Source organism: Hyperoodon ampullatus (assembly GCF_949752795.1).
Source record: "Hyperoodon ampullatus genome assembly, chromosome: 16".
NCBI lineage: Eukaryota > Metazoa > Chordata > Mammalia > Artiodactyla > Ziphiidae > Hyperoodon > Hyperoodon ampullatus.
In genome coordinates, this window is record NC_136929.1 from 30954908 (window position 1) to 30978912 (window position 24005).

A 24005-nucleotide genomic window follows, 5' to 3' on the forward strand; every position below is an offset into this window, starting at 1 on the left:
TGGAGTATAATTGCTTTACAATGGTGTGTTAGTTTCTGCTTTATAACAAAGTGAATCAGCTATACATATACATGTATCCCCATATCTCCTCCCTCTTGCATCTCCCTCCCACCCTCCGTATCCCACCCCTGTAGGTGGACTGACTAGTTCTTGAATAAAAATAGAGATGGAACTTGTCAGATATGACCTGAAGAGTTATTTCAACCACAGAACATTGATTACTGATTCCTTAAAGAGGGAATTTAAAGTGTTTCACAAATGTTTCATATGAAACAAACGAACAAAAATCAATGTAGATTTAAAATCTATATTTGTTTGCGTTACTCCGTTCTCCAAAATTAACCTTTCCACACATAGTGTATCTTAAAAAAAAGGAAGGAAGGAGCAAAGGAAGGGAGGGAGAGAAGTAGGGAAAAGAAAAAAGAAAAAGAAAGAACTGATCTGTGTACTGTCTTACTTCAAAGGTGAATGGACATTCACAGGTCTCCATTCTTTTACTTCATTGAATTGCACTTAGAATGGGATTTTGATTAAAAACTATGGCATTTTTTTTTTTTTAGGTATGGGAAGATGATTACCAAAGATTGAGCTTCCAAATTAATTTCACTCCTAAATTAGGATTATTTTTAGACACAAAATAATGATTCTTTGAATTTGAATAGTGCCTAATCAGCTTGCCTCCCTTCCCCCATTAAATCTAATTAACCCTCACAGTAGCTTGGTGATGTTAAATATTATGCTTTTCTTTTTCACAGAGTGGGAAATGGAGTACAGAGGAAACAGCCATTTGCTTACACACTCCCTAAAAGCTGGGGCATCCCTCATGGTTTCTCACAGTCACTAAAGCATACCGTTCCGTGTCAAACCTGGGAAGCTGAGAGGATAATAATGCTGATTGCCATTACATAAAAGGAAAGGGAGAAATCAGGCCCTTTTTTGACTGCATGGAACTGATATTCCTTCTTAGTCCAAAGCATATTGTGCTAAAGAAACTTTATTACAAATAGAGAATATGAGCTGTGCAAGTGAGTGACATAAGCTAATGGGTAGAGTACCACGTTGTCAGGTATGAAATCCAGTTTCTACACCTTATTTCTCAGTGGCTATATGTGGAACACCGAGTACATAACACATTTTCTTTTCTTCGCTTTTCCTTTCTGGAGTGTTAGAATAGCAGTAACTTGTTCCTACATAATTCATAGCACAGTATTTGGTTAGTAAGTTTAAACCACTTTTATCTCCAGAGAAATAATCCATGAAAAACAAAAGGGATCTTTACTACTAGGCTTGAGAAAATTCAACATTTATTTATTCAGCAACATTTATTTACACTCTCAGGCACTAGATTACAAAGATAAATAAAATATTCTTTCTGTCTTTACGGGGCTCACTGTCTTGTAGGAGAGGGGTGTGTGTGATGCCTCACATATATAATATACAATATTACATCATACAAATAATATATAATAAAATGTGGATAATGCTCTAAGAGATACATTCATAGTATAGTGTTCAGAGGAGAATGTTATCAGCTCTGTTTAAGACTAGTTTGGGAGTGAGCAGTTGGGGAGGGGAAAAGTATAGGGGAAGGAAGAGGATTGTCAGAAAACCCATCCCCAAGAAGAAGGCTTTTGAGTAAAGACCCAGAATTAATAGGAAAAGCAGAGGGTTGACACAGCGCTTCCTTTATTGATTGAAACACATATACAAAGACCTGGAGACATTTCTAAATTATTTGGTCATGTGTTTAGTTAAAAATCCTATTGCATATGCTACCTTTAATTTTTTCTTACATAAATACTATGAGGCTGGTGTATGGAAGTAAATCACCCAGCTAGGAAGAAGCCCAGTGAATCACCCAGCATCTACATCTACTTAAGTGATAAACTCTTGCTATTTCTTTGTGAAATATTGACTCTGAAAATCTAGAACTTTTAAATACTCATGCTAGCCATGGATATGAAAGTGATAGTTGCTCTCCGCAAAATAGAAGTTTGGGATAGTTTATAGAATTAGATGGCAAATTCAGCACTAACTTGGTTCCGGCTTGAGTTAGATCTGCAGACATTATATGTGAGTGATGCTGAGTGATTCTGTGAAGCCAGCAAGTGGTGCAATCAGTTAAAAAATATTGTTCATCACATACAGCCTTAAACCTCAGTAAAAGATGAAAAAGCTTGAACTTGTAAGTTATGCCTAGGAAATGCATGACAGTTGGTTGTAAATGTCAACAGCTGTGGTTGGACTATCAAACCACTGTTTATTATTGAGTAAAGATGGCTTAAAGTTGTAAGTAGTGTTTTTCTTTGCACAATGTCAGTACAAGAGGCAGCATCCATCCACTGGCCTCATTCCTGTGGCAGCATTTCCTTTGGAGCTGAAGAAAGGTGTGGAAAAGAATATCTGTTCAAGACAAACAAACCTGCTGGAATGGAAAGAAAATGTGGTTCAAAAAATATACATAACCAGAAAGGAGCTGAAAGCACCAGACTGTAAAAGGGTCCAATGACAGATGTTAGGATAGAGCCAGGTCTGTTATAACTATCTGCTAACTTTTAGGATTAAGAAAGGGCAGTAAGAACCTCTTGCAAGATCTATTAGCACCCCCGTAGAGAAAACGAGATCACTGGACAACTCCTTTAATATTCAGTTAATCAGAGGTAGCGATCCAGACCAGACATAAACTCTATCAGAATGGCTCTCCCCTGGCTCCCCTCCCGCTCTAGTAATATTTATTGATTTGGGGATTGATGAAGCCTTTGAGGTTCAGCACATGAACTTCATTCTCAATGTCACGTGTCACAGCTCTCCTCTTTCACACCTTCCTTTGTCCAATGTGAACCTTTTCAAGAGCATTTGGTATTTTTTCTTACATATGATAATGACAGGAAAAAAATATTTTGCTCCATGAGGGGGGCAAATGGGGCAAGCCTTATTAGAGAGTTGAATGTACAGATAGGCTTTTCTTCTTCACAGATCTTTTTGCTTGAAGCTCTTGTATTCTGATACCAAACCCACAGAGCGTGGCTGTTTCCAAGTCATCTTTCAGCTCTTTTATTCCTAAAGCTATTCTAGAAATCTGGAACCTGTGTTTGGTGTGTAGGTTGAACCAGGACAGGGATGGGCTTGGTGGGGAATATCTCTGAACTGAACGTCGAAGTTGATTTAAGGCTCCAAGCTTGCCAGGATCAGTGGGAGGATTCCAAAAACATACACGTAGTATATGCTCATTTATAGCTTTTCGTTCGTTCTTCTCTTTATTTCTCCTTCCAGCCTGCTCCAGTCCCAAAGTTTTCAAAGACTCGGGTGTATGTGGTTGTTTGATGATGGTGTAGTCATGGTTGTACTATGCACCCAAAGCATCCATGTAGGGCTATTATGTGACAGAGGTATGTGTCACATAATAGACACTGTGGACTATTTATACGATAATGGAGAAAATCAGGCATTGTGAATAGGAATTGCCATTAGTAAAATAGGATTAATTTTCTCTAACCAACCGGATGCTGCCACCGCCAGTCTCAGTCATGATTCCTTTCTTACCAACATGCCTGAGATGTTACGTAGCTGTCTACAAAAGAAGCTCCAGTTTTAATAGCGTATCCATGCAAATTATGACACATTCTGGGTGTGAATCACATTTCACATTTGGAAGTGAAAAAATTCTGTGTCACCAATTTTGGGGAGGGCAGGAAGAGCCTTTGCACACTTTGATGTTTTATTGTTTGATATGCTGTGCTACAATGAACTTAAATATTTAGACGCATATAGTTGCAAATGTTAGACATGACTTCATCGAGACTTTTTGAAGGGTATAACCGGTATGGATTTTTGTCATAAAAATAAGGACTTTCCTTCTTGCTTAAACTTTTTGCCTTAAAAGAGGAAGGTGCTCAAGTTGTTGATATTGGAAACCTTTCAGAAAGCTGAGGTAGAACTAACCCATGTTCTACATGTCCAAATGCGGTAGTTTTCAGCTGTGCGGCTGAAAAGAAACCGTAAGCATTATCAGGTTCAGTTCAACCTCTCACTTTTACAAACATAGAAATGGAGGCCCAAAGACAGAAATGTGTTCCATGTCGGATGTGGGCATAAAACCAGTTCACTGCACTCCTGTCCAGTCAACTTTCTGCTACGTGGCAGTTAGTTACCTGTGGGCAGAGCAAGAGAAATGCTAAAGATTAAATCAGATGGATGTTTAATTCATTACAAGCTAAGCAGAAGGCTTTTGTCTGGGAAATTCCCATGAGATTGATGTGACGGGGGAGAGAAAGAAGGAGGAGAGAGAGGCCTGATAAAGACATTGCTTTCCATTCCAATATGTAGCAGTTGCTCCCTGCCAAAATGTTTACTCATCATCCTGCAGATCCTTGCATGCTCTTTATTTATAGATAATATTGACTATGTTATTTTAATTACCAGAGCATTTCACTGCTTCTTGTTTTTTTGTTTTTTTTTTTTAATTTTTTTTTTGCGGTACGCGGGCCTCTCACTGTTGCGGCCTCTCCCATTGCGGAGCACAGGCTCCGGACGCGCAGCCTCAGCGGCCATGGCTCACAGGCCCAGCCGCTCCACGGCATGTGGGATCTTCCCGGACCGGGGCACGAACCCGTGTCCCCTACATCGGCAGACGGACTCTCAACCACTGCGCCACCAGGGAAGCCCCTGCTTCTTGACTTACGGGGCAAAAATTATGATACTGTGTCTGAACTTTAATATGTGAAAATTCTAGTTCCCAGAGTGCCTGCCTGGCCTTCATTTTTTTTTTTCTTTTTAAATCCATACGTGTTGGCAAATAAGTAACAGCAGGTTGCCTTTAGATTTAGTTTGGAAGCATGGTCTCTCCAGTGTTTGATAACAGCTTCAGAAAATGGGCCGTGGTTTATATAATCATAGACCGGTTTGCGAGTTCTGTGTATCCTGAATTACAATGAAAAGTACTTCCACAGTGTTGCCACATTTAAAATCCCTCCAAATCCATATCTTTTCTTATGTTATAATCCAGTGCCAGCTAGTAAATTTGTTACTTCCACCACTTCCTCAAATTTAGCTTGGTGACAGTTATGTATCCTTTAAACTTGTATGCTGTCTTTCAGATCGCCCTTCTTAATGACCTTTGGTCTAATTTTCTTCAATTCTCTATTACCCAGAATTTCAGCAAGAACAGTCGATAAAAGTGTTTCACATTCCTGTAATATCAGCTGATTTTTGTGTCTAGTATTACTTCAATCACAATAAAGATGATTTGGGAAAAAAGTTAAAGTAAGTTATTTTCTATAATTATTTTCTAATTATGGGAGAATTAAGGCTATAAGATCATGCTGAGCTAAAAGGTCACCACTTCTGAGACAGTTTTCTATTAAAAGTTCATTAGTAATTTGTTTTTACCAACCCGCTGCTCAGGACCATGTTAGTGTCTTATTGGGCGTGTCAATATATTCCTTGTTCTTTGTGGCATCATCTCAGCACTGTAGCTAGGTGTGGTACTATTGTGTATTAAAACATCTCTGTTGTATTAACTAATTTTAGCATGACCAAGAAATATTAGTTCAGTATTCAAAAGGACTTGTTTGGAAAAATCTAAAAATACACGGAGACTTAGCAACATACTTCTATGTAATACAGGGGTCAAAGAAGAAATTTCAAGAGAAATTTAAAAATACTTTTAACTACAGTAGACCCCTGAACAAGCAGGGGTTAGGGGCACTGACCCTGTGTAGTTGAAAGTCTGTGTATAACTTTACAGTCAGCCCTCCATATCCATGCTTCCCCATACACAGGTTCAACCAACCTCTGATCGTGTAGTACTGTAGTACATACTTAATGAAAAAAATCTGCATATACGTGGACCCACACAGTTCAAACCCGTGTTGTTTAAGGGTTAGCTGTAAATGAAAATGAAAACACAACTTATCAAACTTTGTAGGTTGCATCAAAAAGCAGTGCTTAGGAGGAAATTTATTGCACTGAAAGCATATGTTAGAAAAGAAGAAGAATCTAAAGTCAGTAATCTTTTTTATTTTATTTTATTTTATTTATTTTTTTATACAGCAGGTTCTTATTAGTCATCCATTTTATACATATTAGTGTATACATGTCAATCCCAATCTCCCAATTCATCACAGCACCACCCCCCCGCCACTTTCCCCCCTTGGTGTCCATATGTTTGTTCTCTACTTCTGTGTCTCTATAGAATCAATCATCTTTAAGTTTTTACCTTAGGACACCAGAAAAAGAAGAGCAAATTAAATCCAAAGTAAGCAGCAGAAAAGAAAAAAAAAAAATGACTTGTTTGTAATTCTGGGATTTGTAGCATTTTTTTTCATATAATTGTTGTTTCTTAGCTTGGTTTTATATAGCTTAAGGGTATTTAAAATCCACACAATCAGGAATCATGATTTTACTGGGAAAGCTACTTAAACTACAGCTTTTTATAGTTTTAAAGTGTGCAGTGTGCATTATCCTCCGTCACAATCCCCTCCCTGTTAAACTTGTTCAGATGTAGACCTTTAAAATAATGGTTGTGTTGTAATGAAACAGGCAGAATAAGGGGATTTAGGGAGTCATTAATGAATAATGCAAGGAAAAAAACTGTCCCAATATGAAAAAAAATGATGTACCTACTGTTAGCACCAGTACAAGTTCTGTTATAATTAATGTATGAAATTAACACAATGAAAGATCTTATTTTATATATCTCTAGAGGAGCCTCAGTCTTTCTTAGCCTTTTACAGTATTTTTCGGTGGATATTTTTGGGCTAAAGAATTAGCTAACCAAAGCTGACTTCTAAATATATATATTTGAAAGAATAATGACTTAATATTGGGACCAAATCAAAAATCCTAATGTGTTCTTGAATGTGCTGGGAATACCACTCAGGATCATAAACCTTAAGAGAATGCTTGGGGTACCAGCGGTTTTGTTTTGATTTGGGTTTTTCAGTCATATTTCCAATATAATCCTTCTAGACATGGAGATTTATCTGTATACACATGGACAGTGAACTAGCAATTTTAAAATTAAATAATATATCCTCATCTTACTATAATTTTTCTCAGCTGACCCCTAGATTTTCATAAAGTTTCTTAACAATTTCCTTCAAATTGGCTATTTATTACATTTCTTGGTACAGTACTAGGTTACCTAAGGAAGGACCAATAGCCTCATAATGAATATATTTCTTTTAATCGGTTCTAAGAGAGCAGTAGATAGCGTGTGACCTATTTACCCCCCCAGTTAAAACCAACCCATATCACACGGGTTTTAGTCACAGTTGCTGCACATAAACCCTCAGCTAATAACTAGCAGGAGAGCTGAGGACCCTGCAGGAATCCACTGTCTGTAGCCATTACCTCTGTCTCAATTTTCATTCAGTTTAGTCTCCTTTATCAGGTGAGTTTCTTGTGTCAGAAGTAATGGAAACTGAGTCTGTTTACCTTAAGCAAACGGTAATTTTGTCGAAGGACATGAGGTGGGTTACGGGAGTCAAAGGAAAAAAGAGGAGCCGGGGGCTTCCCTGGTGGCGCAGTGGTTGAGAGCCTGCCTGCCGATGCAGGAGACACGGGTTCGTGCCCCGGTCCAGGAGGATCCCACGTGCCGCGGAGCGGCTGGGCCCGTGAGCCATGGCCGCTGAGCCTGCGTGTCCGGAGCCTGTGCCCTGCAATGGGAGAGGCCACAGCAGTGAGAGGCCCACGTACCGCAAACAAACAAACGAATGAATGAATGAATAAATGAACGAATGAATGAATAAATAAATAAAAGAGGAGCCGGGCCTCAGGACACACAGGGAGCAGCACAGCACCCGGGAGCGAGATTGAATAAGCAGGTGCAGGCCCAGAACGAGGGGGGCTGGACTCGTTTTCCAGCTCCCCGATCTCAGTCAAGGAGGCCAGAGTCTGATGAGCCCCAGCCTGGCGCATGTGCCCAGCCCTTGGCCGAGGTGGTTGACAGTCCTGTTACGACCACACGTAAGGAGGAATGTCCCAACGGAAGAGGAGCTGCTGGTTACCAAACGGTGATGGGAAAGAGGGTGCTGCATAAACCAGCACCGTCCACTTGCCCTGTTATCCAGAGAACTAGAAGCGACCAGTAAAGGCGGTTCCTGAACTTCACTGTTAGGCCTTGGAGGCAGTCTTTTCTTATATTTTGGATGATGATGGCGCCCCTGCAATTAGTAACTAGAATAAGTGGCTTCTCTCTGGCCTCACTCTTGAATGTTCAAAGCCCAAGAAGAGTGTTTAGTCAAAATAGACTTCATTCTTGAAACTTAAGTTTTTGATCCTAATCCCCTCAGACTCTCCATTTTCCCAGAAATCCTGCTTTAAATCATGTATTTTCAAAAGCAGCTTTTAAAACCAAACACACTGGGACTTCCCTGGCTGTCCTGTGGTTAAGATTCTGCACTTCCACTGCAGGGGGCGTGGGTTTAATCCCTGGTCAGGGAACTAAGATCCCGCATGCCATGAGGCGCAGCCAAAAAAGTAAAAAATAAACAAATAAAACCAAACACACTTAAGGGCTTTCCTGGTGGCTCAGTGGTTAAGAATCTGCCTGCCAATGCTGGAGAAAACGGGTTTGATCCCTAGTCCTGGAAGATCCCACATGCCGCGGAGCAACTAAACCCATGTGCCACAACTACTGAGCCTGCGCTCTAGAGCCTGCGAGCCACAACTGGTGAAGCCTGCATGCTCTAGAGCCTGTGCTCGGCAACAAGAGAAGTCACCGCAATGAGAAGCCCGCACACCACAACAAAGAGTAGCCCCAGCTCGCCGCAACTAAAGAAAGCCCGCGCATGGCAAGAAAGACCCAGCTCAGCCATAAATAAATAAATAAAAATAAATTTATGAAAAAAAACAAACACAGTTATCATGAAAAGATATAAAATAGAGGAAGCTCCTATGAAATCAGTAGGGCTTGAAATCTGCAGGCTTGGGTTCTAGTATAAATTTGTCACTTACACTAAATCGATCTTTCTGCTCCTTTCACCCCAGTATTTCTGTTAAGTGAACGAATCAATGGTGTTTGACCCAAACTATTCAAATTTCGTCTTGGGAAGAGTGCAACAGAGATAATACTCGTCATAGTATCACCTTGAAAGAAAGTGCTTCATAAACGCTAGGTATTAGCCCACAATTGAATGTCAACTTCACATGAAAGGAATCTTTTTCTACCACCTGGGTGATTTTTTTGACATACCCAGCAGTTATTATAATCTCAAATGAGGCTATAAGTTACTTCGACTCTCCTGGGTCCTTCTTAACTGTAACAGTTTAGAATCCTGAGCAGGTGAGTATAGGTAGGTAGGACTGCGGTTTGATACATGAGGTGAATACGTGTTCCAGGAAGGGCAGGTGGTACATCCAAGCAGAAATGATAGCTTTTTAGGTTACAGATGGAGCCGCTTTACTTCAGTTTCTGTGAAGGCCAAATAAACAGAAGGGTAACGAACACTCTGTATGTTACTAATTCTGTGTGACTAGTAAATATTCTCTTTCGCCCTATATTTGGAATGCCTTCATACATAAGACATATTGGGTTATATCCTTTAGAAAACAATGACTTAAATTACCCATGGGATTAAATTAATGTTCTTATAAAACAGAAATCTCTCCAATTCCATCTATTTTCCCATTCCTCTACTCATTGCCTTCTTTCCTTAGAGGACTGTAAAGAAGAAGAAACATTGCTTTCCTTAGATTTTGTAGTTGATAGGTCTGGAGAAAGAAAGGAAATAGCTTTCTATTATTTTTCACTTTAGACCTGAATTATTTCATACTCTTTTTTATTTTCTTAACATCTTTATTGGAGTATAATTGCTTTACAATGGTGTGTTAGTCTGTGCTTTATAACAGAGTGAATCAGCTATATGTATACATATATCCCCATATCCCCTCCCTCTTGCATCTCCCTCCCTCCCACCCTCCCTATCCCCCCCCCCTAGGTGGTCACAAAGCATTGAGCTGATCTCCCTGTGCTATGCAGCTGCTTCCCATTAGCTATCTGTTTTACACTTGGTAGTGTATATATGTCCATGCCACTCTCGCACTTCGTCCCAGCTTCCCCTTCCCCCTCCCCGTGTCCTCAAGTCCATTCTCTATGTCTGTGTCTTTATCCCTGTCCTGCCCCTGGGTTCTTCAGAACCTTTTTTTTTTTTTTTTTAGATTCCATATATATATGTGTTAGCATATGGTATTTGTTTTCCTTATTTCGTACTCTTTGAAGAAACCTGTAGCTTAACCGAAAGAGTGGACTGATTTCTTACAGTGCAAGTGGCTTACAGTAATCTTCCCCAAACTTTACAGGCTGTGAAGTGTTTTTTTTGAGAAAGAGAAGGAAGGGTGGAATTGTATTGAAGGAAGGAAGCAAAGGCCAAAGGCGAGGGTGTTGAGAACAGAAGGAAGTTGCTGCCACCTAGAGGTAGAAGTTGGTAAATGGAGGGTGTAACTGTGAAAGCTCATGGAGTGATCTTGAGAGGAGACTTTGAGGTAGAATCATCATGAAGCTGAAATGCTGCCAGTTGACTCAGTCTCTGCCTCTAAGTGGGACTAGACTCATTCCCTCCCCTTCCCGTTGGTAGTGCGCCAATATTTCCTATGAGATTTTGCTGACCCCCGTGGGTTTTTCTATTTGTGTGGACAGTAGCCTTGTTATTGGTCATGAAACCATCTGTTAAGTCTTTGGAAGTCATTGGAAGTCCTCTGTACCATGCAATCTCAGTTATTTGGAGGAGTCCTTATTATCTTGGCTAATAGAGAATGTCTTTTCCATAATCTATGCCATGTATTTCAAATATTACCTTGGGAGCTCTTCAAAGACTACATTTTCATTGAATTTTGTGGCTGACGCTCTCCTGTGTCTCAAGAAAGCTCAGGTAGCAGGGAGACCGTTGAGATGGGAGCAGAGAGCCCCGGGAATACCATTGAGAGGAAGGGACACGGAGATTCCCCTGAGTTACGCCAAAACCTAAAACCAATGCAGCACCAGCCTCAAGAATAATGTACAAGGTAGCCCATTTTCATTTTGGTTATTAGAAACTCGTTGTACGTAGCAGTGACAATTTTTTTTGTCTTGCCAGGACATTTTTAACGGAAAATCCTCCCTCATAAAGAAGCCTAGGCAGCCAGGAATGTTGTGCTGCCACACTTGGCTGGCGATTCTCTCTTTCCAGGACGGCCATATTGCACAAACCCAGGGGGCACTCTTCACACGGTAGCCTATGTGGAGGATACCTCCTGGGGCACTAAAGCAAAGCATATTGGCATGGAAAGGTGAGAAAAGACGAAGAGAATATCTGTGTGAGTTTATACATCAACCCCTCTCTCCTCTCCTGAACGGGAGACTTGATTGATTGTTGTGGATCATTGTGACGATGGTTTTCAGGGGGAAAAAAAGGCTTCAGAAAATACCAGAAGACATCAGCAAGACCTTTTAGAGAATGAGGATAGCAAGCAGAGTGTTCCTGTGTTCCTTGTTTATTTTAAACCCAACTGCTGCCCTAGAAGGCACTAGCTGAATCTCTTTTCTGCCTACCTGCCTGGTGGGGCTTGACGTACCTGCTTGCCATTTTTGTTCTCTTTCTTAGCTTGAATTTAATTTTAAGTTACAATTTAAGCAGTTACATTCTATGTCACTTGCAAACCTGATCACTTTGGAAACTGCCAGAAGTTTTGTGGGTTTTTTGTTTTGTACTCAATAGCATCATCACTTTTCTAGAATATTTGTGTTCATTCATTTGTTCCCTTATTCAGTGAAATTATGGCACCTGCAATGATCTGGCCACTTTTCTGCACTCTGGGGACACTGTATTTAATAAGACAAACGGGCCTGTGATCTCACAGAGCTTACTGTGGAGTCCAGTAAGACAGATAGCTAACAAATGTCTGGAGGTGATAAGTGCTCTGATGAAAGTGTAACTGGGGGATGATTGGAGACAACTGGAAAGCCACCCCAGGGGCTTGGTCAGAAAAAAACCTCTTGAAAGAAGAAGACACACAAGCTGGAAGATGCCTGAAAAGGAGCCAGCTATGTGAGCCTCTGGGGGAAATGGTCCAGGTGCTCGAAACAACTCACACAAAGGCCCTAGGATGGGAACACATTTGGAAAATCCAAGGCACATAAAAAAGTGAGTGGGGAGCAGGTGAAACAAGGTAAGGGCGGAGAGGTTGGCCGGGACAGACGCCTGCAGCCTGTGGTCTGAGTGTAACGGGACCACGGGAGGAGAATGAAATGACCAGATATGTGTCTATTTGCAAGGCTCTCTCTGGCTACTCTGTGGAGAAAGGATTATTAAGAATGAGTAGCCACACACACCCACAGGTAAATCAGACAGAAACTATCACGGTACACCTAAAGGGAGCCTGCCGTGTCCTCAGCGCGCAAACTTACTACTGTGAGTTTCTGTCACTTTCTTTGCCCCACCTCTGTATGCTATCAACAGCCCATCATAAAATGATGCCACTTGCCCCGGTATATGTCCAGCCCAGGGCTGCTTGGTGAGACACTCAACCTCAACTAAATAAATAGATCTTAATACCCAAAGGCATCTTTTCCCAAAACACCGAGTACCCTGACCCCTTTCTTCCATGAAAAGACTTAGCACTGGAAAAGGATCTATCTGTTCAGCTCCTCCAGGCCCAGTTTTCTTCCTGTTCTCCACCCACACAATCACCCAAGCCAGAAGCCTCACAGTAACTTCAACTCTGTCAAAACCAACATCTATTTGATCACCCACTCTAGCATTCCTCTTTCGAAATATTTCTTGGCTGTGTTGGGTCTTCTTCATCCCATCTCTTGCCTGAAGTATTAACCTGAGCTCCTAATGGCCTCCTTGGATCCTGATTCTTTCTACTCCCTGCTGTATTCAGTCTTCACCGTGCCTACAATGATGTTTGTAAAATGCAAAGGGGATTGCTCTTCTGTACAACTCTGCCAGTGCCTTGCCATCGTTAACATGTCCCAAGCCCTTAGAGCAACTTATGAGACCCTTTGCAAGATGACTCTTTTCCTCCTTTTCCACTCGGCTTTCCCTAAATGTTGCCCATCAGCCTTGGACCCTACATTCCAGCCACACTGAACTTATGTTTTTCAAAACACCTTGATCACAAAAGAAACTCATTCTGAAAGACTCAGATTAAGAAACCTCTTCTGTGCAAAGTCTTCCCTACAGTCTCCCATCCCAGCAGCCTCTTCTTCCTCCCTGATCCAGTGCCACTATATGAACTGAATTACCATCCTCATCATTTGGTTTACTGTCCTCATCTGTTTGCCTGTGTGTAATGATCTTCCCACCTTTTCATCTGCAGATGGCAAACCCTCCGTTGTGAGGACCATCATTTCCTGGCTTCCCTCACAGTACATGGGACAGTCAGCCCAGGGCATATGGATCCATGAAATGAGTAATCTCAACATCCTTGTATTATTTGTGGGAAAACTGAGGCCCAGAGAGTTTAAAGAATGTTGTCCAAGTTTGCACAGCGAATTTGAGCTGGGATTAGATCCTCTGTCTCCTGACATTGATGGTTTCCCTTCCACTTTTTCATGGCTGTTTCCTATTCCTTATTCAGTATTTTTTAAAAAGTAGAAATACTCAGATTCAGAGAGCAACAAGAATTATTTTCATGTTAGAAACATCTTTAGACATTACTTACATCATCTCTACCGTTCTCTGCTTATAATTATACTCAACAAAATATTTGAAGGATAATTGTAGAATACTGACCTGAATTTCAGAGATTGGGGGCCTCATCTGTCTTAATTATCTGATCTGGGGCAAGACTGAGTCCCTCATGCCTGCTCTTGCCTATATATTTCACAGAGATGATATGAAAATAAATAGAAGAGATTTTGTAGGAAAGGACTTAATGCTCTGGAAGGCAAGATGCTCCAAAATGCCTCGGTGGTATTTTTTGGTCACTGTTCACTTTTCTCTTAAATGTAACCTCCTTTATTGGTACTTTAAAAATACATATATTTGGGCTTCCCTGGTGGCGCAGTGGTTGAGAGTCCGCCTGCCGATGCAGGGGACACGGGTTCGTGCCCCGGTCCGGGAAGATCCCACATGGCGCGGAGCAGCTGGGCCCGTGAGCCATGGCCGCTGAGCCTGTGCGTCCGGAGCCTGTGCTCCGCGGCGGGAGAGGCCACAACAGTGAGAGGCCCGTGTACCTCAAAAAAAAAAAAAAGAAAGAAAAAAAAAACACATATATTTGACAGCTTTCCATTTCTCTTTTTGTTTCCACCATCGTGTGGTTTTATAAAGGATTAAGATTCCAGTTGTTACCTCCACCTGACTTTTCCATTTACACCCTTCCCTCTGTTCTACTTGATTCTGACTTTAATTATTAGACTTACATTAACACCCTGTCTCTTTGCTTTCTTCCTGCCTAGTAGAGTGAAAAGAGCTTGATTAATAAAAGCTTGCCCTTTTATATTTCCTCGTAATTAGTTCAATAAAAAGGGGTCACCTCCTGGATGCGCTTTGTGTGGGTAATTTTTAAAAATTCTTTGTCCTTTGGGTGTGCTAATTCCATGGCTTTTTGTTTCTTGTGTATATTGATGGATTTGAAAATCAAGCTTCTGGTTTTTATTACCACACCTTCAAAGACACAGGCACCCACAAACATCACAACTCTGGAAATAGGATTTGGAACGAGATTTAAATGGTGGCTCTGTGGTTTAACAGGATTAAGGCATGGGACATTGTCAGATGAACAAAGAATAAATATCTTTTCTCTTTTTAATCGATTAGCTAACTCAACAGGTCCTGCATTTTAAGTGGCACTGTGCAAGAATATCAAATCCATGTTGGTGTGAAGAGTTCAATCACTTATCTTCCCAAGGGCTAAGAAGCTGGACCTCCCCAGGATCATAGCAGTTGTGGATCCGTGGTCCCAGAGCACACACCAAAAAGGGCCTCCTGATGATAATAAGAGAGGATCATTTACTCTATAGGAAATGTCGATCAAAGCAAAACTAGGGGTGTAATTGGCCACAGAGGGAGATGTGGCCTCGGAAGTACTGAATGTAGATTTCTATTCTCCAGTAATTTTTTAAGGCCTTTAAAATTGACCTGGGGTGAATAAATATAAAAATAAAAATCCAAGCAACTCAATGGAAAAAAGCACAGACTTTAAGATCAGGGGATGCTAGTTCAGATCGTGTCCTCTGCATTTATTGGTTGTTTGGCCTTAAGCGAGTCATCAAATTCCTCACCACCGTTTTCCTCAGGGGTAAAAATATAACAAGAATATCTCTTTCCTAGAGCTCAGCAGGTTAAAATTTAAATGTGTGGATTCAGGTTAAAGATCCAGCTGGAGCAGGATCGTGTGTGTTAGTTATTATTTTTATCAAAATGCCTACTCCTAATTATGTACTCCCTCAAAAACAACCATCTAGGGGCTTCCCTGGTGGCACAGTGGTTGAGAGTCCACCTGCCGATGCAGGGGACACGGGTTCATGCCCCAGTCCGGGAAGATCCCACGTGCCGCGGAGCGGCTGGGCCCATAAGCCATGGCCGCTGAGCCTGCACGTCCGGAGCCTGTGCTCCACAACAGGAGAGGCCACAACAGTGAGAGGCCCGCGTACTGTTAAAAAAAAAACAAAAAAAACAATCGTCTAAACATCATTTGTGTCTGACTCTGCCTTCCGTGTGGGTTATGTACTACCTCCTGACAAAGGGGACCTGATACAGAATTAGAAATGAGCCCTGAAATCAATAATTTGCTCTCAGGCATGCCTGGTTATATTGCTGGTAAAGAATTCATCCTTTGGTGGTAGAAGGTAGGTCTCCAAAGTGATTCTCCACAAACTCCTCATTTTTAACACTTCTCTCCAAACGGGAGCAATGAAGTCTGATTTCCTCAGGAAATGGACTGTGTACTTGGTTAAACCACCTTTTAGTGATATTTTACGTTCTTAAGCTTTTTATAGTTTTACGCATTTTCATACGTATCATTCCATTTAGTCTTCATAACAATTCTGGGAGATATCTTAAAAGATATTACTATCTTCATCTTTAAAATGAAGAAGGGCAGAACAGAGTGGGGATTAAAGCATCCGTCTACTTATTTTCATGTTGCAGTTACCACATACTGTGTAACCTTAAGGCAAATGTTTTAATATCTCTGTGCCTCAGTTTCCTAATCTATAAAATGGGACTTGCTATCAATCCTCGTGCCGTGGTTATTGTGAGGAGTAAATGTGCTAATACCTAGAAAACTGTAAGAACAGTGTTTGTCAGACTCAATAAATATTGACTATTGGTATCTTAAGGGAAAGCAAACCTCATTTATGCACACACAGCGAATATATAGCTGGCATTAGTTATCTCATTAATGTCTAGAAAGTATTTTGACCCTCTTACAGATAACAAAATGGAGACCTAGGTTAACTGATCCCAATATGATACACTCAGCTGACCTCAGTGTTTCCACGACATCCCTCCTGTTCACTCCTCTTCCTTTACCTCCTTTTTAAATGTTCATGTTTTCCAAAGTTCCATCTCATTTTGCATAATCTTTTTTTTTTTTTTTTCGACGCGGGCCTCTCACTGTTGTAGCCTCTCCCGTTGCGGAGCACAGGCTCTGGACGCGCAGGCTCAGCGGCCATGGCTCACGGGCCCAGCCGCTCCACGGCATGTGGGATCTTCCTGGACCGGGGCACGAACCCGTGTTCCCTGCATCAGCAGGCGGACTCTCAACCACTGCGCCACCAGGGAAGCCCTGCATAATCTTTCTTAATGATAACAGCCTTCTCCACAGTCCCCACCCTTTTGCCAGTGACAACTTGGATTGACCACTTCCTCCTGTGTGTGCCCACCAAGTCTTTCTGTCAAAACCCTGGAGTGTGTGTGTGCTCGAGCACGAGTGTGTGTGTGTGTGCACGTGCACACGCGTGCACGCCTCTCTCTTTTAGACTCCTAAGTCTCCATTACCTTTCAAAAGGTCTGGCCCATACATAGCAGGCACTCTGGAAATCTTAGAAGAAGGAAGAAAAAAAAAGGATGGGGCATGGTTTTAAACTGAAGTGTTCTAATCCTCCTAGAATACTTTCCAGAATATTCTGGAATGTTTTAAGAGTTTTTCCAAGATTTGCTCAATTAAAATAATCTGCTTATCAGAAGTCTGACTTATCTTGAGTACGTACTCTGTGCTAGTCACTGTGCGAATCCCGGGACTATAAAGGTATCCTCAAGGAATGTCTGTCTTTGGGGGAGATTTCAAACTTTCCAGAATGAGTTAGCAAAATTACATTGTTGCTGTGTGTTGATGGTCTTTTGTAAAAACCATGTTTACGCCTCAGCAATTTTAACATATTTAGATATTGCATCATGTGTTGGCCCTGGGCGTCAGCACTGTTTGAGCTAGTGGAATTCATGCATAGAAATTATTTGCACTTTTTCATTTCATTTAAAGGTTTTTTTAAAAGTGTCTCCATTGTCTCCTTTTCCTAGTGTGGTTTACCATGTTTGTAAACTGAAAAATAATTGAACTAGTACAGTTCCATCACTGTTTGCCCACATGCATATATACACACTCCTGATTGTGGTAATGCTGTATTTTTGTTTGTGGGGGTTTTTCTGTTTTGTTTTTGTTTGTTTGTTTTTTTTTGCGGTACGCAGGCCTCTCACTATTGTGGCCTCTCCCGTTGCGGAGCACAGGCTCCGGACACGCAGGCTCAGTGGCCATGGCTCACGGGCCCAGCCGCTCCGCAGCACGTGGGATCTTCCTGGACTGGGGCACGAACCTGTGTCCCCTGCATCGGCAGACGGACTCTCAGCCACTGCGCCACCAGGGAAGCCCCTGTCTGTGGGTTTTATCTGTGGATCTTTGCCAGCCTGATACTACTCCACTGTATTGACATTGGAATGTCATTAGAAGGCTGATTTCTCTCTGGGTTTAAAGACCCATTTTAAAGGTGTCAGGCATTCAGTAATAGACTTTTACCTGGTGTAGACTGCCTGCGTTACCTATGTAATCGGACATTACTATCCTTGAAACGTAAAAATGATACATCATTTATCTCATGACCACTAATGTTGTTCCGCTGTTATCGATTCAGTTGTGTAGTGGCATTCCCTTGACTTGCATGCTTTCAAACTGTTGGGTATCTTGAAAATAGCATTAAGTGAAAGCAGAATCATGGCTGTTATTGCCCAGCGTTGTCTGAAACAGCATTTGCTTTTCCAAGTCGGTACTTATCAGTAGATCGGGAGGCCTCTGATTGTGGAGATTGTAGATGTGAAGCACAGGTGTTGACAAAGGAGCATTTCCTTCTCTTCTTGCACTTGGTACTTTGCCTTAGTGTGTGAAATATAGTAATTCTTGCATGCGATACTTTCATAAAATATGGAACCACTCATTGTCACAATCTGGACGTAATATGTCCTTTGTTAGATACATGTTGGGGATAATAATAATTACAGTTAATATGTATCAATCTGCATGATTAGGATTAGATTGGTCAGAGTATGTCCTTCAGCCCTCATTCCAGTTGACCTGAATGTCACATGATTTAGTCACTGGAAGAGGAAAACCAAAGCCTGCTCCCTGGCTCCTGACCCAGACCCCTTCATGGTGAGCTCCTTCACACCTTCACGATTTTAGTCACAATGAGACAGGAGTAGTGACTTTCCTACATGAAACATATCCTTTAAACGAACGTGCATTTGCAATGTGCATTCTTTTATGTCCCCAGGGGCTCAAGAACACATGTCCAAAAATAACTCCATACTGCAGATGATTTATGGTAATGAGCCATATTTTTTAAATGAATACAAATGTAGTAACCGCAACTTCTCCTAACTACAGAAGGAGTAAAATGTTTATTCTCACTGATAAATAATAACTATCATTTTAAGCATTCCTAAAAGTGACTGATTCTATTATCAGGCCTTGGTCCAAAGGATGTAGCCGGCTAAAGCTAGAAGGCTCTGTGCCTCTCGGTGCAGCTGTCATCTCTGGATTTAACACCAGGATGCAGAAACATCAGCATTCTTCTTTTTTTTTTAAGTAATTAATTTATTTTATTGAAGTCTAGTTGATTTTCAATGTTGTATTAATTTCTGCTGTACAACAAAGTGATTCAGTTATACATATATATGTTCTTTTCCATATTCTTTTCTATTATGGTTTATCACAGGATATTGAATATAGTTCCCTGTGCTATACAGTAGGACCTTGTTATTTTTCCATTCTGTATATAATAGTTTGCATCTGCTAATCCCAAACTCCCGATCCTTCCCTCTCCCACCCCCCTCCCCCTTGGAAACCACAAGTCTGTTCGCTATATCTGTGAGTCTGTTTCTGTTACATAGATAACGTTCATTAGTGTCATATTTTAGATTCCACATATAAGTGACATCATATGGTGTTTGCTTTTCTCTGTCTGACTTGCTTCACTTAGTATGATCATCTCTGGGTCTGTCCATGTTGCTGCAAATGGCATCATTTCATTCTTTTTTATGACTGAGTAATATTCCATTATACACACACACACACACACACACACACCACATCTTCTTTATCCACTCATCTGTTGATGGACATTTAGGTTGTTTCCGTGTCTTGCCTATTGTAAATAGTGCTGCAGTGAACATAGGGGTGCATGTATCTTTTTGAATTGTAGTTTTCTCTGGATATATGCCCAGGAGTGGGATGTCAGCATTCTTTATTTCTGAAACACTAGCCTTTGTTGAAGGTAAACCTCAACCAGCTACATTCAGGAAATAACAAACTCTAATAATGTAGAGAGACACATGCACACATTCACATATATGTGTATATCCATACCTGTATGTATATCAATCTCACCCTGCAGTTTTATTTCTTAATATCCTGGTACAGATTTTGCATGTGATGAGCATCCTGTCGTCACGCTAGCCTTAAGCAGCACATGCTGCTGGACTTTCCATTCTTGCATTGCTCTTCGATGCCTACACACCTGCTCCTGCAGCCCTGGGACGTTATAGCAGTTCTTCCTGTGCTCCCTGCTCTGGTGTAACTACCATTGCTGCCACCACTGGACCAGCTCCCGTGTAGCTGACTCAGGCTCCAGGTGGTCCAGCACAAAGACCCCCGTCACCGGGTCTCCTCTCCTACCACTGATTTGCCAAAAAGGGTTTTATAAAAACTTGTCTTGAGAAGATCCCTACTGCAGGGGGCCTATGCTTATCCTTTTAAATCCTTTTTCACCCATTCTCTCATGGGAAACTCACAGTCAACCTTTGGGACATTAACATTTGGTATCACTGACCACATTTCGTCAGTGATGAAATTAAGGGTCCAAAATAGAGATTCAGTGATTTGTTCTGTGTAACAAGCCACTGTGGAACAGAGCCAGCACATTGAGATCTCAGTCCAAATTTAGCACTGGATCTCCTAACCCATGCTGCCTAGAGTCAGCTGGAACTCTTATTTGTGGAAGGAGAATTTCAAAGCAGACACATCAGCTCTATTTTATTTCAGTACAAAGATGCCACAGATCTTGGCATTTGGCTTTGTTTGAAGTATGGAAAAATTTTGTAGGAGTGGGAAAGATGAGCTTCCAGATAAACATGAGAGGTCACAGAGGTTCTTGAAATGGATTTTCAAAACCTTTTTAAAGGTATAGGTTAGTTTTCTTTCTGAAATGCTTGACATACAATCCTGCCTCAAGGAACTAGGGAATTACAAGAACTCTCAATGTACTCTATAGTCGTCTGATTTTTCTCCTTTTTTTTGGACACCACAGCTTCCTAGAAACCACCATCATGGTTTTTCTCATCAACACAATGGGACTTTAAAACTAAGGTGATTATTCTGAAATTATTCATGGTTCCGAAGCACACTGTTACCAAAATGATTTTTAAGATGTACTTCTTGGATCGACTTTTCTAAATAGAAATAAATGCACATAAACCTATGCATATAACAACATACATATCTCTTGGTAGTTTCTCAGAAGCCATTTCAAAAGAAGTTTCCATGTAACTTTAATGGAATGAGAAAACATTTCTTCTAGTACTTCTCCCCCACCACCCCTCTTGATTTCTAAAAATATTCAACTTGTTAAATAATCGTATAGTAAGTCTTTTGGCAAAGCTAAATTCTCGGGTGCTTTCTGGATCTTAAAACATAGGGCTATTTTAAGGAACATAGCACTGATCAGACAACAGAATTTAAGACTGCATAAGAAGAGTTGATCCTGCAGGAAGTCAGGATAAACCCCTTCCGCCAACATTTGGCAAGAGGGAGTAGTTGTAACAGCACATGCAGTACTTAGGTAATTCATAGATGAATATGCATCCTCCAAATTTGCTCATATTCTTTTTTTTATGTCTGCCTATCTATCTATCTATCTATCTATCTATCTATCTATCTATCTATCTATCTATCTTGGCTACGCCGGGTCTTAATTGCGGCACGCAGGGTCTTCTTTGCCACGTGCGAGATCTTCATTGTGGCATGCGGGATCTTTCAGTTGTGGCATGTGGGATCTAGTTCCCTGACCAGGGATCCAACCCATGCCCCCTGCATTGGGAGGGCAGAGTCTTAACCACCAGGGAAGTCCCCAAATTTGCTCATATTCTAAGCTCAGATTTTGGAAACGGAGTGTAGCCAGAGCTGAAGAAATCAAGACAGATGTCCTCAACCCATCTGAAATGTAACAGGCTACTTCCTGCCTCGTTTAGCAACTTTTCTTGTAAGTGGAGAAACCAGTGGAAAGATGTGGGATTTTCTTATGTAAGAGAATGAAAGACCAGAGGAGGGTTGGGTCTCAAGGCTAACTTTTTTCTTTATGCTCAGGAGACTTAAGGCGGTGATGGACAGAACTGAGAAACAGTCACTCCTTTGATCAGGGGGAAGCTGAGCCATTTCATTCCCTCACAGGGAGAGGTGCCTATTGTTTCTTCTGGATGAACTGTTTTCTTAAGGGAAAAGCAGACTGGAATGCTGAGCTCTCAGTTGAAAGTATACGTGCTGCCATTTCATATCTTCAGTGCTAAGAGGGTTGATGTTACTCACATTCTACTGTTTGACCTCTTTAAGGTTGTTTAATCTGCCTAAGCTTTATTTTACTCATCTGTAAAATGGGAGTGGTAATGCCGTCATCTTAGAGTATTGGAAGAACTAAATAAAATTATACACGTAAAAGAACTAACAGAGCATCCGGCAAACCTTAATTTGTTCTATAAATGTTAGCTATTGTGAGCTATTACGATTTGAATACACAAAAGTTCAGCGAAAGGAAAATTCCTATTTGTGATGCTCTAAGTAGAGACTAAAATCCATATACTCTCTGTCTTTTGAGCTCAGGTTTGACTGGAGTAAAGCTATCAAGTAATTTCAGAGATTTGGTTCCGTTCTTTAAATTTTCTGCTTTTCCAAGTGAAAAATTGTGCATGTTTCACAGAATACCTTAAATATTCAGAAATCTTCCCTGAGTCTAATGACTGTAGCAAGAATCTGAAATAATAAGCACTGCCCTTTGCTTCTGTCACTTTTTTTTTGCTTCTCTTATACCTCTAAATATCCAGCATTTTATTAAATTGTTGGCTCTGCTCAAAAGCCACAAAATGAGAGAACCGTCAGCAGGTTGGGCTTGAAACTCACCATGTCAGTAGGCTTTCCAGCCACTTTTCAGAGGTCATTGTGCATGGCTGCAGGAACGTGAAGGCTCTCGTCCCTTGGTGGCCTGGGGTAGGTGTGCAGCAGATGACAGAAGGAGACTGTCACAACCCCACTTGCTGCTGAACCCCCAGAACTCAGAGCTGTGCTCACACATAGTAGGTGCTCAGGAAATGTTTGTGAAATACTGAAGTGACTGATCTCACAATGACATCTTGAGATTTTTTTCAAAGCAACTAAACTGTATTTTTTAAAACTTTAAAACTAAACTTCATATGGAATATTTAGAGAAGAGTGGTAATTGGTTAGTATAAACTTATTTTCTGTAAATTTAGATTCTTTTTTTTAAATTGAAGTATCGTTGATTTACAAAGTTGCATTAGTTTCTGGTGTACAGCAAAGCGATTCAGCTTTATATGTATATACATATATATTCTTGTTCATATTCTTTTCCATTATAGTTTATTACAAGATACTGAATATAGTTCCCTGTGCTATACAGTAGGACCTTATTGTTTATCTATTTTATATATAGTAGTTTGGATCTGCTAATCCCAGACTCCAAATTTATTCCTCCCCTACTTTCTTTTTCCCTTTGGGCCTATTGGCCATCTGTGTGTCTTTGGAGAAATGTCTGATTTCTTGTTTTAAAGTCAGCCACTGAGAACAATGAACTTGTTGAAATTCATCACTGGAGAGACAAAGGTGAGAGTTTTAGTCTTATTATATTAGCCTTACATACTTGAAATTAAAATAATTCAAAACAGTGACACTGAAGCTCTGCAGGTTTCATGGTACATGGTTTAAGACAACTGTCATGGAGCTAAGAGAGAATGTGGCATTGGCCTAAGGATTATAAGAAGAACTGTGATCCAGGGGATCACAATAGAAGTCTTTGCTGTTACTCCTTGTAAATCTGAAGGCAAGATTCTTATCCCACAAGGAAACCGGAATTTAGGGCTTTGAAACGCCAGCTATGTCTGACCAACCCAAAGCTTTTGTGGGTCTTGGGAGCACTGTTGGTGCCACCCACTCCTGTGGGCAGGGACCAACCCTGATAGGCTCTCTTGTGCTTGGGAGGCATCGTGGCTCCATGGCAGAGCACACCTGAGCTTTTGTCGCTCTCCTTCTGTGCTCAACTTAACTGTGCTTTGCTTTTTCTCTCTAAGATGCAGGAAAGTTTCTGTTCCATGGAAACATTGTCAGGATGAACTGGAACTTCAAAAATGAATAAAACATTTTAGAGGAAGTTTAACTGCTCCAAGGAAAGATGCTATAGGAATGGAAGGAGTTATTATAAACTTTTTAAAAAATGGGTATGTAAAAATGCTCTTAGCACTTTGAGGAGAATGCGTCCCGTTTTACTCCTTATGTTTTTGCCTTTGCTCCTGGAATTTTTAGCC

At 41.0% G+C, this 24005-nt stretch overlaps 1 protein-coding gene across 3 annotated transcripts in view; it reads left to right on the forward strand.

Annotated features, from left to right (window-relative positions):
• The window catches only part of KLF12 (KLF transcription factor 12), a gene marked incomplete at both ends in the record, with an annotated part of 307076 nt that overhangs the window by 239164 nt on the left and 43907 nt on the right, over positions 1-24005 (forward strand). The window lies entirely within an intron of this gene.